The sequence below is a fragment of the Ambystoma mexicanum genome, chromosome 4p (genome assembly GCF_040938575.1).
Source record: "Ambystoma mexicanum isolate Mex_15411 chromosome 4p, UKY_AmexF1_1, whole genome shotgun sequence".
In the NCBI taxonomy this organism is placed as follows: Eukaryota; Metazoa; Chordata; class Amphibia; order Caudata; family Ambystomatidae; genus Ambystoma; species Ambystoma mexicanum.
The window spans coordinates 766,566,383-766,578,652 of NC_090927.1; positions in this window are offsets into that span (position 1 = coordinate 766,566,383).

Consider the following 12,270-nt stretch of genomic DNA (forward strand, 5'->3'; position numbering starts at 1 on the left):
TTTTTGAATTTGCACTTGTTATAACAGCAACTGACTTATGATTGCAATAATAACTCTATGGGCCTCATTACGACCTAGGCGGAGGACCATGGTGCTATTAGCACCATGGTCCATGGCGATGTCCGCCATGGCGGAATGAGGAATGACCACCCCATTCCGAGGTTGGTGGGGTGGTAATTCCCCATGCCGCCATGGCCCTTCCCCATTCCCATTTTTGCCCCATAGGGCTCAATGGGAATGGGGAAGGCGCTAATAACGGTACCGGAAATTGCGGTACCATTATTAGCACCAAAGTCCCTTTGCAGGTCCCTACTTTAACAGCTGCAAAAACCAGCCGTTAAGGTCGGGTCCCGCAAAGGGACCTCGTAATCAGGCGTTAAGGGTTTAACGGCGCCGACACCTTTTACAGCGCCGTTAAACCCTTAAAGCCAGGGTCGTAATGAGGCCCATATGAATAGTAGGGCTGTTCTTAGGATTTCCCAAAAATACAACAATGTCCACGTTTCATAACACTAGAGCTGGATATGGTCTGAGTATGTTTAGAAAACAGCATGCAGGAATGCATGCAGCATTTCAAGCAGCATAAAGTGTGTTTGTGCAATCATCATGTCTTATTTTCAACATATAGGGCCTCATTCCGAGGTGGGCGGTAAGGGATACCGGGCACCGGTAAGGAGACCGGTGCTGGTAATCCCTTACCGCCCAATTCCGAGGTCCCGTAGCGGGAACCGTAAAGGACGTGTGGTCTGACCATACGTCCTTTATGGGTCCTGCTAATAACTTGCCTGCTATTCACGGGCCCGTTATTAGCACCTTCCCCATTCCCATTGAACCCTATGGGGGCTCAAATGGGAATGGGGAATGGTTTGGTGAATGGGGACTTACTGGGTCCTCCATGGTTGGAATGACCCGGTAAGTCCCCATTCAACCGGACCGGTGCCAGACCCGGTATTGGAGGCAGCCATGGCCCAAATATCCCCATGGCTACCTCCAATCTCGGAATGAGGCCCATAGTCTGTTTTTCGTTCAACTGAAAAAGTTCTGGAACTGCAGGAAGTCCGTTTATTTCCTATTAGATTTAGGAAATGTCATTTTGTTCCAGAATGTTTTTAGTCAATTGATTCTTTGTATTTACCTTTGGTAGCCGACATGGTCAGCATGGGCTGAACTTTTTCTCTTGCTTCACTGTCAGCGGTTGCCACAGGGGTCGGGGCCTCTCCTTTGTAGAGCTTTACATCACTCAAATGCAGCCAGACTCTACTCTCTTGAAGTTTCACAGCTATGGGAGTGACCTCCTCTACTAGGTACAGTCCCTCAAATCGGGGCTTGTTCCAAGCACGTACAAAGCTCCTTACTTGTACTTGGTCCCCTGCGTACAAACTTGGCTGTTTAAAGGCATGGTCTAGTAAAAAATGTTATTGTCCCTACGGGTCGGCCATGTTTTTTTAAGCCTAAGTGGCTCGATTTTAGAAAACTTTCCTATGGACCTTACTTGAGTTTTCGTCCATTAAATGCACGTGAAAACAGGCACCAGGGAGCCGCCATTTTGTGATAATCCTATGACTTGCCGCATCGCCCTGGCTGACCTGCTTCTGCGGCACTAAATCAATTCCCCCGCCCCTGAGCCTGTCACCAGCAGACTCGTACCGCCCATTTCCCAACGCCAAAGCACGTCTTGTGTCAACATTCACTGCGCTTCAGCTAATGACGTGTCGCCATGGAAATGGCAGGACGCCTCTTTCCTCAATAAGTATAAACAGACCGTTTCACAACACACAGCAGCAGATTTTCGATTCCATTCCTCTCTCTGTGTTACTTAGAGTATTTTGTGACTAGTTTCTCTGCTCTGGTCAGCTACCTTCGCCGCTTGTAGCCTGTGTGAACACCTGTACCATCTCGGTAAATTATTTTACTTTGTTTACCACACAATGGCTACAATAATGCCCTACATGTACGAGCCCGAGTATACTGAGGAGGAACTACTGGAAAGGGAAGCACCCGAAAACGATGGGGATTCGGACGGCAGTTGGCAGGACGAATCAACAGATGAAGAGCCTGGGCCTAGTCGCATGGACGGCGTCTCCACCTGGTGCACATGCAATCGGTGCAAGCTAATGCCAACCGAGGAGGAGAACTGCTGCTGCCGAGAAAACTCGGGATGCCTGGCCTACATTTCGGAAAGGCGAGCCACGACCGCAATGCATCACCGAGCTGCCAGACTTCAGGGCAGCCTGCCTCACACGGGCCGTGTTGAGAATAATGATGGTGCTTATGCAGGAACTTCGCGCAACTGTTCGTCCTCGTAATCCGAGTAACGAGTAAGTATACTCTGCTTGTCATGCCACTCCTATTTCATGTTCTTCTACTATTTCCAAAATTACATCTACATATCATTGTAACGCATGTAAGTCGTTCAATAGTGTGCATTGTCTAGATAGCATTTGTCCGTGCAGAATGCCATTAATTACAAGAATTGTCATTGACAACAAACGTTTATTAAACTTATCTTGGTCATTTAAAAACAGTTTGTTTCATTCCTTTTCACAGGTGGTACAGGCTGGTGGCCTATCGTTCCTTTACATGGTGGCTCCACGGGAGGCTTGGACACCGCGTTCGAAGAGTGATACCCGCCTGTGCCGTTCGTGCCATTAGAGAAACGTTCCCGAGTGACAGCGGTCAGTACAGGGGATTTTCTCTCGCTGTGCTGCAACCTGACCTGTATAATCTTTAAAGTCTTGTATTTTTGTGTCATGAAAATAAGATACAAAATAAAACACCACATATATTTTAACAACGGTTGTTTCGATTTTTTAAATTAATCAAGTGTGTCTCCATTCAAGGATGGACGTCAGACATCTGTGCTCCGAATGGGTGAAGGTCTGGTTGCTGTGAAGCAGGGTGGTCACTATCTATCTAAGCTAACATAACATATTCTCGATAATGCATGCACTAAATAACACTTGTTCAAAGTCTTTCAGTAGGTTATGTCTCTATAAAAGTCACACATATATCTATACTAACAATTACCCTTGGATTATACAGGCCTTAGGGTCTTGACCACTATAATACACCGGTTGAAGTGTGGGTCTGTGCTCACAAGAATCTCCGGTATGTGGCATTTGTTATTGATAAGCAACGATATACTATCAAAGGCGGTTCGCGCCAGTGGATGAGCGTTGGCATGGGGGGCTGTCAGGTGCGCGAAAGGCTAAGGTGCCAAACTGCATATACACTTCAAAAGGTATCCCACGCCAAGGGGCCATCGGTCACATGGCCTCCTCAGACCCCGTGTCTCCAGCCAGGCCTCCCCTTCAAGCAGGCCGCCCTCCTAAAACCACGACATACATACGTCATTCATTCACAAACACACCCCTGTTTCTAATACTTTATAAACCACTTGATATGTCTCATGAGAACATCTTTGTGCTTTGCAAGTCAACTCCTGAACGTGCTACCTGGCAACCACTGAGATCTACGCTAATCTGCTCGACGTCGTGCTATCCGTGAACTTCTGTGACCGCTTAGAGCAAACCCATCAGTGTGCTACCTGTGGCCACCCACCTATTCTCCTGCAACATACTGCTCTGCTTGCTGAATCCAACTGTTTGTTGGTCAAGGTAAGGCCATGTATCCTAGTCATATTTCGCAGATTTTTAAATTTCTATCTATTTGCGAGTAGAGTACACAATAGTGCTATGTTCATTGGTCTCATTGCTATTGACTTGAGTTTCCATTGCTATGCTATCAATAGGTCTATTTATTTTCATCTGTTTCTATTGCCATCAAATTGCATCCTTCGGGGGTCCAGTCTATAATGTAAGCATGTTTCCTTCTCGTGCAAGACAGAACATCCAAGGGACGAGTCACATGTTCATATTTTAGTCACATCATTTATACATTTCTGCAACTTATGCAAATACTAAGCCGCACATAATGAACTGGTATAGTTCCTGCGACCAAAACAAACCTTGCATTGATCATTGTATGATTCATTTACTTTTGTATCAAATCTTTATTCTTGAAGATTTTATAATAATGTCGATATTTACTTTTCAGATTTATCAACAATGCCTGCCTGTTCGATTAGCGGTTGCCCTTCGAAGACCCATGCGAAATCTGAAGGCACTACAATACATGTATTCCCGAAAACTGTTGATCGAATAAGAGAATGGGACAGACATTGCGGATATCCACTGGATGAGCTGGAAAGTAGAGTCCAACAAGTCTTACAGGACAAGAGGGGTGATCGATACCGCATCTGTAGCCGGCACTTTTCCTTGGACATGTACACAACATCTTGGGTAACAAAGAAGAATAAACGGCGAACGACACGGAAATTGCTCGAAAACGCTATTCCCACTCTATTCGTCCACATTCCGCCACCGGTGAGTCAAGTGTCCGGATTTAGCTTTAGGCCTTGCGGTAGTGTGTAGGTAGCCGAATGGATTAATTGATATTGTAGGTGTTCTATCACTTGTAATAATTTCGATATTGCTATGAGTGTATAGTTTTTTGAATAATGACATTTATCAATATATTCTTTTTCGATTTCATAACCCACAAACGCAATATATATATGGGAACAGGGAACTGTGCTGTATTGAGCATTTTCCAAGTATTCTGTCGCCTTACATGGCTATTTTTAATATTGGCATTTCATTATCAATCATTAATTTACCTTTACAACTTCTTGACTATCCCTTGAATCTGAAGCAAGAACATTCTTCATCCTTGACGTGGTCGCAGTTATCAACCACTTCTAGCGCGTATCAGGTAATCTTACTAGGCTAATCCGCTACAGACTTGTTTTATGCATGTCAAGTCTATCGTGTAATTATTTTACCAAATGTTTGGTTAGTGCTTTCCAATTGATATACACCTTAGTTATCGTCCACTGGTGTTTGTTTTCAGTTATAATTAGTGTTATCCATATTAATGCAAGTACTGTCTTTCAGGGAGATGCTGAAGCGTCTGCCACATCTACAACATTTCTAGATGTTCTTCACCAGCAGGAGGTGTGGATACTGACAGCTCCATCGAGTGTCATCATCAGAGCTGGAATTCTTGTCATTTGATTGTTCTACACAATGTTTCATTCGTGGTTAGCCGTTGATATGTACCTGTGCTGTCGACCCCAGGTATGTGTTATGTTTTCACTATTGTAATCCTCACTAATGCAAGTACTATGTTTCAGGCAGTTGATGGAGCGTCAACCCCTGCACTTGATGCAGAGCCTGACATTCAAGTAATTCCAGGGGAAGTGGAAGCGGGACCATGCGTATACGAATCGGCGCAACAGCTTTCGGAAGTGCGCACTACATTTGCAACATCCATAGATATTCTTCAGCAGCACGAGGTATGGATACTGACAGCTCCATCATGTGTGATCATATAACGTGATTCCATTTGCCATACTTTCTTCCCTATTAACGCAAGTGCTGTGTTTCAGGGAGACGACGAAGCTTCCACTACAATCACAACATCCAATTTAGATGATGCAGATGTAAATAAATTAGAGAAATAAGTCGATGAAATGTGATCATATTTAGATTTTCCTTGATTGTTTTAGACAATGCATCATTTGTGGTTATCTCTTTATATGTACCTGTGCCGTCGACCCCAAGTGTGTGTTATGTTTCCAATATTGAAAACCATACTAATGCAAGTACTGTGTTTCAGGGAGATGCGGATGCCTCCTCTCCAATACAACCATTCATGGCAGTCCATGCAGAGCCAGAGGTATGGATACTGACAGCTCCATCGAAATAGATCATCACTGGTCGAATACTTGTCGTTTGATTGTTGCACACAATGTTTAAATCGTGTTTGGCTATTGAGATGTACCTGTGTGTTCGTCCTCACGTGTGTTTTATGCTAACAATATTTTGATACATAGTAATGAAAGTACTATGTTTCAGGGAGACGATGGAGCCTCATTCCGTGCTGTCTATGCGGATACAAAAAATATAGTCGTTGCAGCGGAAGAGGAAGGGAGGACATGCGGAAACGAATCGGAGCTACAGTGTGCAGATGTTGAAGGTCGAGTCAAAAAAGTTGCAAAGAAAAAAAAACAAAAAAAGGTTAGTTACAAACAGTTCATAATTTTAAAAGAATGTTTGTGCTGGGGACTATTTTATGTTTTTTTCCAGTCAATTGTACTACACTTTATCTTGTGTTTAAACTGAACATCCCTTTTCCAATCTCTCCTCCAGTTACCAGTGGGTGTCAGAACTATACATACACAGACAGTGAAGCGAATGAGAGATGTTGCTTGCCAGACCATGTACACTATGGAGGAACTATTAATAAAGGCGAGGCGTGTTCAGGCTCGAGATGCTCATGTCCAATAGCCAGAACATGAATTAACTGTGTTTGGAGACTACAGCAAAGTTGCATTGGACCATTGCTACAGTACGACCGCACCACCACAAGAAGATGTTATTGAATGTATTGAAGATAGCTGTCGACATTGTTGTGTTCTCCCATCAATGTTGAAGTAATAGATGTCGAAATGACAGAGAATGAACCAGCCGCAGCATCCATAGACGCATCAGAACTTGATATCAGCGATATTACTTTCCAATGTGTTGAAATCTCCACAACGTCACAGGCCGAAACAACGTTGACGCAGGATGACAGTCTAATGAAAGAGAGCAAATACATTGTATTCCACAGTTATTTGATGGAAATTATAAGCATGCTGAAATGTGTGCATTCCATTAGAGGGAAAGTATGTGGGAAGCCATTGATTAATGTGACTCGTCAAATAAAAGGCAGTAACGTCAAAATAAATGCCGCCTGTAGATCAAATCATAGGTTCTCATGGTCTGCACAACCGATGCTGGGGAAACTGCCAGCAGGCAATCTACTGTGTTCAGCTGCATCACTTTTTAGTGGCTCCAGTTTTAGAAAGTTAGAGGCTTTCTTTCAGTTTGTGGGACTCCATTTCATTTCTAAAGCGCTGTACTACATATACCAACGTGATTATCTGTTTCAGGCCATTAGTGATGCTTGGAAAATTGAACAATTGTCTCTAGCAAGTACATTCGAAGGCAAACGATTCAGGCTAGCCGGCGATGGACAGTGTGACAGCCCTGGATTTTCTGCCAAGTACTGCACCTACCACTTTCAGGATATGGATAGTAAGAAAATTGTGAGTTCGGTGGTCGTGCAGGTAACACAATGTACATCGTCAGTGACCATGGAGAAAATAGGATTTATAAAATCAGTGGAATATCTACAATCAAGGGGAATGCACATCGACCTCATAGCCACAGACAGACACGTTTCAATTGCCAAGACAATGATAGAGCAGTTCCCACATATCAATTTGACGTATGGCATCTTGCTAAATCTATCAGTAAGAAAATCTCGGCTGCAGGAAAAAAAAAAGGTTTTGAAAGTATTTTGCAGTGGTCCCACTCTATCACCAACCATCTTTGGTGGAGCTCAAAAACTTGTGAAGGATCAGTGGAAATACTACTTGAAAAATGGCGGTCACTGATGCACCAAAGTACCAACGTTCACCGCTGGACAGCAAATCAACATTTCCACCAATGTGAACATGGCCCTTTGTCCCCAGAGGAGGCACGGAAGAAGAAGTGGTTGATTCCATCTTCACCGACACACAAAGCCATTGAGAAGATTGTTTTCGACAAAACTCTATCAAGGGATTTGAGAGGACTGACAGGATTCTGTCACACAGGAGATTTGGAGGTGTTCCACAATATGTGCCTAAAGTACAGGCCAAAGCGCTTGCATTTTAGCTTTCGGGGCATTAAACATCGCACTCTACTAGCGGTCTTGGCCCATAACAGCAATGTCGGACGTGAACAATCTAGGACTAGGGGTAAAGTAAGGATGCCTCGCTACACTAAGGTGTTTTCAAAACGAAGTAAGCAATGGGTGATCAAACCAGTCTATGATGAAATGCAGTTCGACTTTGTGAAAGGCCTTATTGTTGCTGTGTTAGAGAAGCACAGATATGGAATTTTGGACGTTTCTGTGCAGAGCAGTGATCCATTGCCACCGAACATTGCGACTGTGCCATGCCCACCCGAAGCACAGCTGGTTGTGAAGTACAAATCCCGGTTTAAATAATTGCAATACGATTGTCTTTTTGTAAATAAATGTTATTGTACAGTGTACCTGTAACCCTAACCCCTACCTTCACCATCATGGGTGGCGAACAAGCTGGGTGTCATCTTTGAATTGTCTCTATTCACCTCATATATGTGTATGTATATATTTTTCTCATGTCTCATCTCATGTAAGTGTAAATGCTGCGCACTGTTGCGCACTGTTAACGGAGGGGAGGCTTGCGTATTGCAAATAATAAAACAAACAAACAAACAATAAATCTCACTTTTAACTCAACTCCTGTGGTACTTTATACTTTCCCTGACCATCCGCCAAAAATTAAATGTCTCAATTTGGGCTGCAAAGCTCGCAGACAACGGGGACAAAATTGGGGCACTTAGAACGCGCCAAGCGGGCCGTGGCATTTGGGAGAGAAGCCAGTTCGCATTTGCACATTGAGGCGCACTACATAGAGGGATTCTAAACTTCAAGTTCTCACAGATGCCTATAATACGTGATGTTCCAAATAAAGAATGCGAAGGACAGCGGCTTTGATTTTCAACTCGCGCCCAGATGAGGCCCACAAGTTGCACTGGAAGTATAAGGGTCTATTGTTTTTTGACCTTGAGACAGGGAACATGCCGAAAGAACTACATTTGAAGGGGGTGCGCAATAACGTAAGAGACGATAAGGCAGAAAATTCAGAAACTAGACCGAGTTTCATTTTAGTTCAGTATACGAAAAATCGTTGTCAAGAGCACGGTCCGTTTTACAGACTGCATTACGAAGAGACACAATGGAAATTTCAAATATAATGTAAGTAAATCTTTACACGCTTTTATACCGGAATGAAGATATAATGAATGGACACATGAATAAATGAATGAATGAAGAGCTAGGAAAAGCAAGGAAAACGTGTTCGTAGTGGGCACATGGGCATGCAGGTCCACTGGTCTCACCGATCTCGGTCCTTGGACCAGCCACTTTTCCCTGCACTGCCTACCTGCGCTACGGGACTGTCTCTGTATCCTTCAGCCCCTTCTCCCGGCATTTACCTTGCACTTGCCACCAGCTGGCCCTATTATTTAATTTGTATTCAACTAACTATGTACAGCACTTTTACCCCACCTCCCCCCTTCCCCATGCGTGATCAGAAAGACACCTGGCCTAGTAGGATCGTTGTCTGTCTGCCCTTGTTCCCCACCTGCCTCGTCGCGCCTTGAAACACTTGAGTATAGGCGCGTTACAAATGCCATATCATATATCATATCATTCCTCACGCATGTAGACTAACTGTCGTTTATCATTGTGTGTTGGCCTCGATTTATTTTGTTACTTTTCGCATTGATTTTAGAGCCGAACATACTCCATTGAACTATCCTTGCAAGCAAATAGTTTCTGATCGGCTGTAATAAATAAAATGAGTAATATTAATGAAGATCGGCTAGTGAGACTAATTATAATTTTTTTGTTTTCATAACAAGTATTTGCTCCCCTTCTGCTACTGCCATCGGTTTGAGACACCAGCAGACGGTTTCTTCGTGAGACACCTGCAGCTTCGTGTGAACAACTGGAGCACACTGACAATTTTATGGGACGATCGCCAAGGGCCCACATGCCCTTACGCTGTACTAGTGGCTAGAAGCAACATATCAACCTTTACGATGGACTAGTGCCTAGTTGATGGAACAGCCTTGCGGTTCACCGTGCTTCCAAAGTGCTTCTTTTAACGAAAAGCAACACCCTGTGTACCATTGCGGATACAGATAAAAGAAAATAAATGGCTTTCGGAGTTCATATGGCAATTGCTGAATATTCTCTAAACATTTAATGTCAAATAAATGTACTTTACCAAATGTACCATGTTGCTGTTTGATTTTAAAGTACAGTTTCATATTCCGAATTGTGGCGCGCTGTGTTGTGAGATGGTCTGTGTTGGTTTCCGGGTTCTGTGTGGAGTCGCGTAGAAGACGACTGGGCGCGTTTGCCTACGCAGCACAGTAAGGTCACGGAGAGAGGAGGGGAAATGAATGTTTGGATAATGTCAGGCTCAGGGGCGGGGGAATTGATTTAGTGCCGCAGAAGCAGGTCAGCCAGGGCGATGCGGCAAGTGATAGGATTATCACAAAATGGCGGCTCCCTGGTGCCTGTTTTCGCGTGCGTTTAATGGACGAAAACTCGGGTAAGGTCCATAGGAAAGTTTTCTAAAATCGAGCCACTTAGGCTTAAAAAAACATGGCCGACCTGTAGGGACAATAAAAAACTTTACTAGACCATGCCTTTAAGTAAATCAATAAAATCAGTTGTTTAGTCATCTTAATCAATCTTCTTTGACCTTTCTCTCTGATTCTTATCTGTTGAGAAATAAAAGACACACTAGCGGTCATATTTGTTGAATAATCATGCATCTCATCCCCTAATGTTTTTGCTACACTATGGGCATCAATTTTTATTTGAGTGGCAGGAACAAGGGGCACTCTCATGTAATGTCCAGTCATCAACTCATGAGGAGTTAGGTGGTGATCTGAAACATGCTGGTTTCTCAAGGCAAACAAAGCATGTGGTAGGCAATGGAGCCATCCCTTCTTCAGTGTAATTTTGATCTATGCTATCCTTTCTTTAAGAGGTGCATTTAGCCTCTGACAGACACCATTTGCCTGTGAGTGATAGGTGAAGGAAAAGGTGTGTTTTATACATAATAGGAGAACAAATCATTTACAAAATGCGGCCCATTATTAGACCACAGGACTTCACACACATACCATCTAGGAAACACCTCACGCACGAGAAACATGGCAGCGCATGTGGCATTGGGATGTATGCATGGACCAGCCTCACTCCATCTGGAAAAAGGACATACAACCACTAGCATGTTCCTATAACCAATACATACTTGTGATATTACCACATAATCTATTTGTAGATGCTGAAATGGATCATTGGGCCTAGGGATTGCTCCTCGCACTGATTGCAAGGTGTGCCCTGTGTTTAGGATTTCAATCAGTCAATACACCCTGGTCTCAGCTTAGTATGTAGTGTGCAAATGAAATAACAACAGTTTGGCTTGTGTGAGAAGATAGCGTTTAAGTTAAGATTTCCCCCTGCAAAGTCCTTAATTCACAAATGAACAATTCTACACAGATGTAAGTAAGCAGCAGGTATTCAGGAATAAAGAACAATGTATTGGGTTTGGATGCAGTCTTTCCTCCCCAAACAAGAGAGAAAAAGTTTTTGGAAATTTACACTTTTTAAAATGAAATTTGAAAATGGCTCAGAAAAACAATGAAAAGTGTGCTAAAATCCTTAAATTGATATACATTCCTATGGGAGCAACACTGAAAAGGTCCTAATAAACATAAGCTATCATATGGGCAACAGTTCACACTTTGAATCAGGAGAGAAGTTTGGAAATACTTTGAATGGGAAAACATAAGTGTAAAACCTTTTCAAAATTGCGAATTCCCTCCTAAATTTCACTATGCAATTTTAAATAGAAATGGGTCAAATACAAATGTTTCGGAATGTGGATGTAGCCAAGGGTCTAAGGTTTAACACAGAGTTCAAATTAAGTATCTACCCATAAAAATGAGGAAGTTATGCAAGTTTAAATGAGAGGCGTTTTTGAGAAAAATTAACAGAGGAAAACAGAAAATCAGTTTTAAATATGACAGGTTGTTTGTGTTTAAACTATATTAATGCTAAGAAAAAGAAGAATGCCACCCGGGAATCTCCACCGTTACGCACAGCGGATTGTAACCCTTCACGTGGCAGATACTCTGTTTTTCTTTTATGGGAATTACTTTAATTAATCCAAATCACTATTGCCTTATGGTCCAGTAAAACAAATGAGAGAAAATCAGTGCTAACACTAGGGATTGCAAACAGGGTTGCAAGAATGGTTCTGACAATATAAGAGGTTCTTAAATTAAAGATGGGCTAGGTTGAGAGATGGGGATAGGACGAGGTAAGACATGATATGCTATGGGTTACTATGATTCCTATTTATACTTACAGTCCACTTTGATTTAAGATTGGACCGTCGGGGTTCTGGTCATCCAGATTGGGTCTACAGACAACAGGGCACTTCTGGAGGGATGGTCAGCTGGGTGGTTCTGGTCAATTGGACTGGAACCTCAGGCTGGATTGGATTGGAGTGGCCCTTCTAGTCACTGGACACTGTAGAACTGCGGG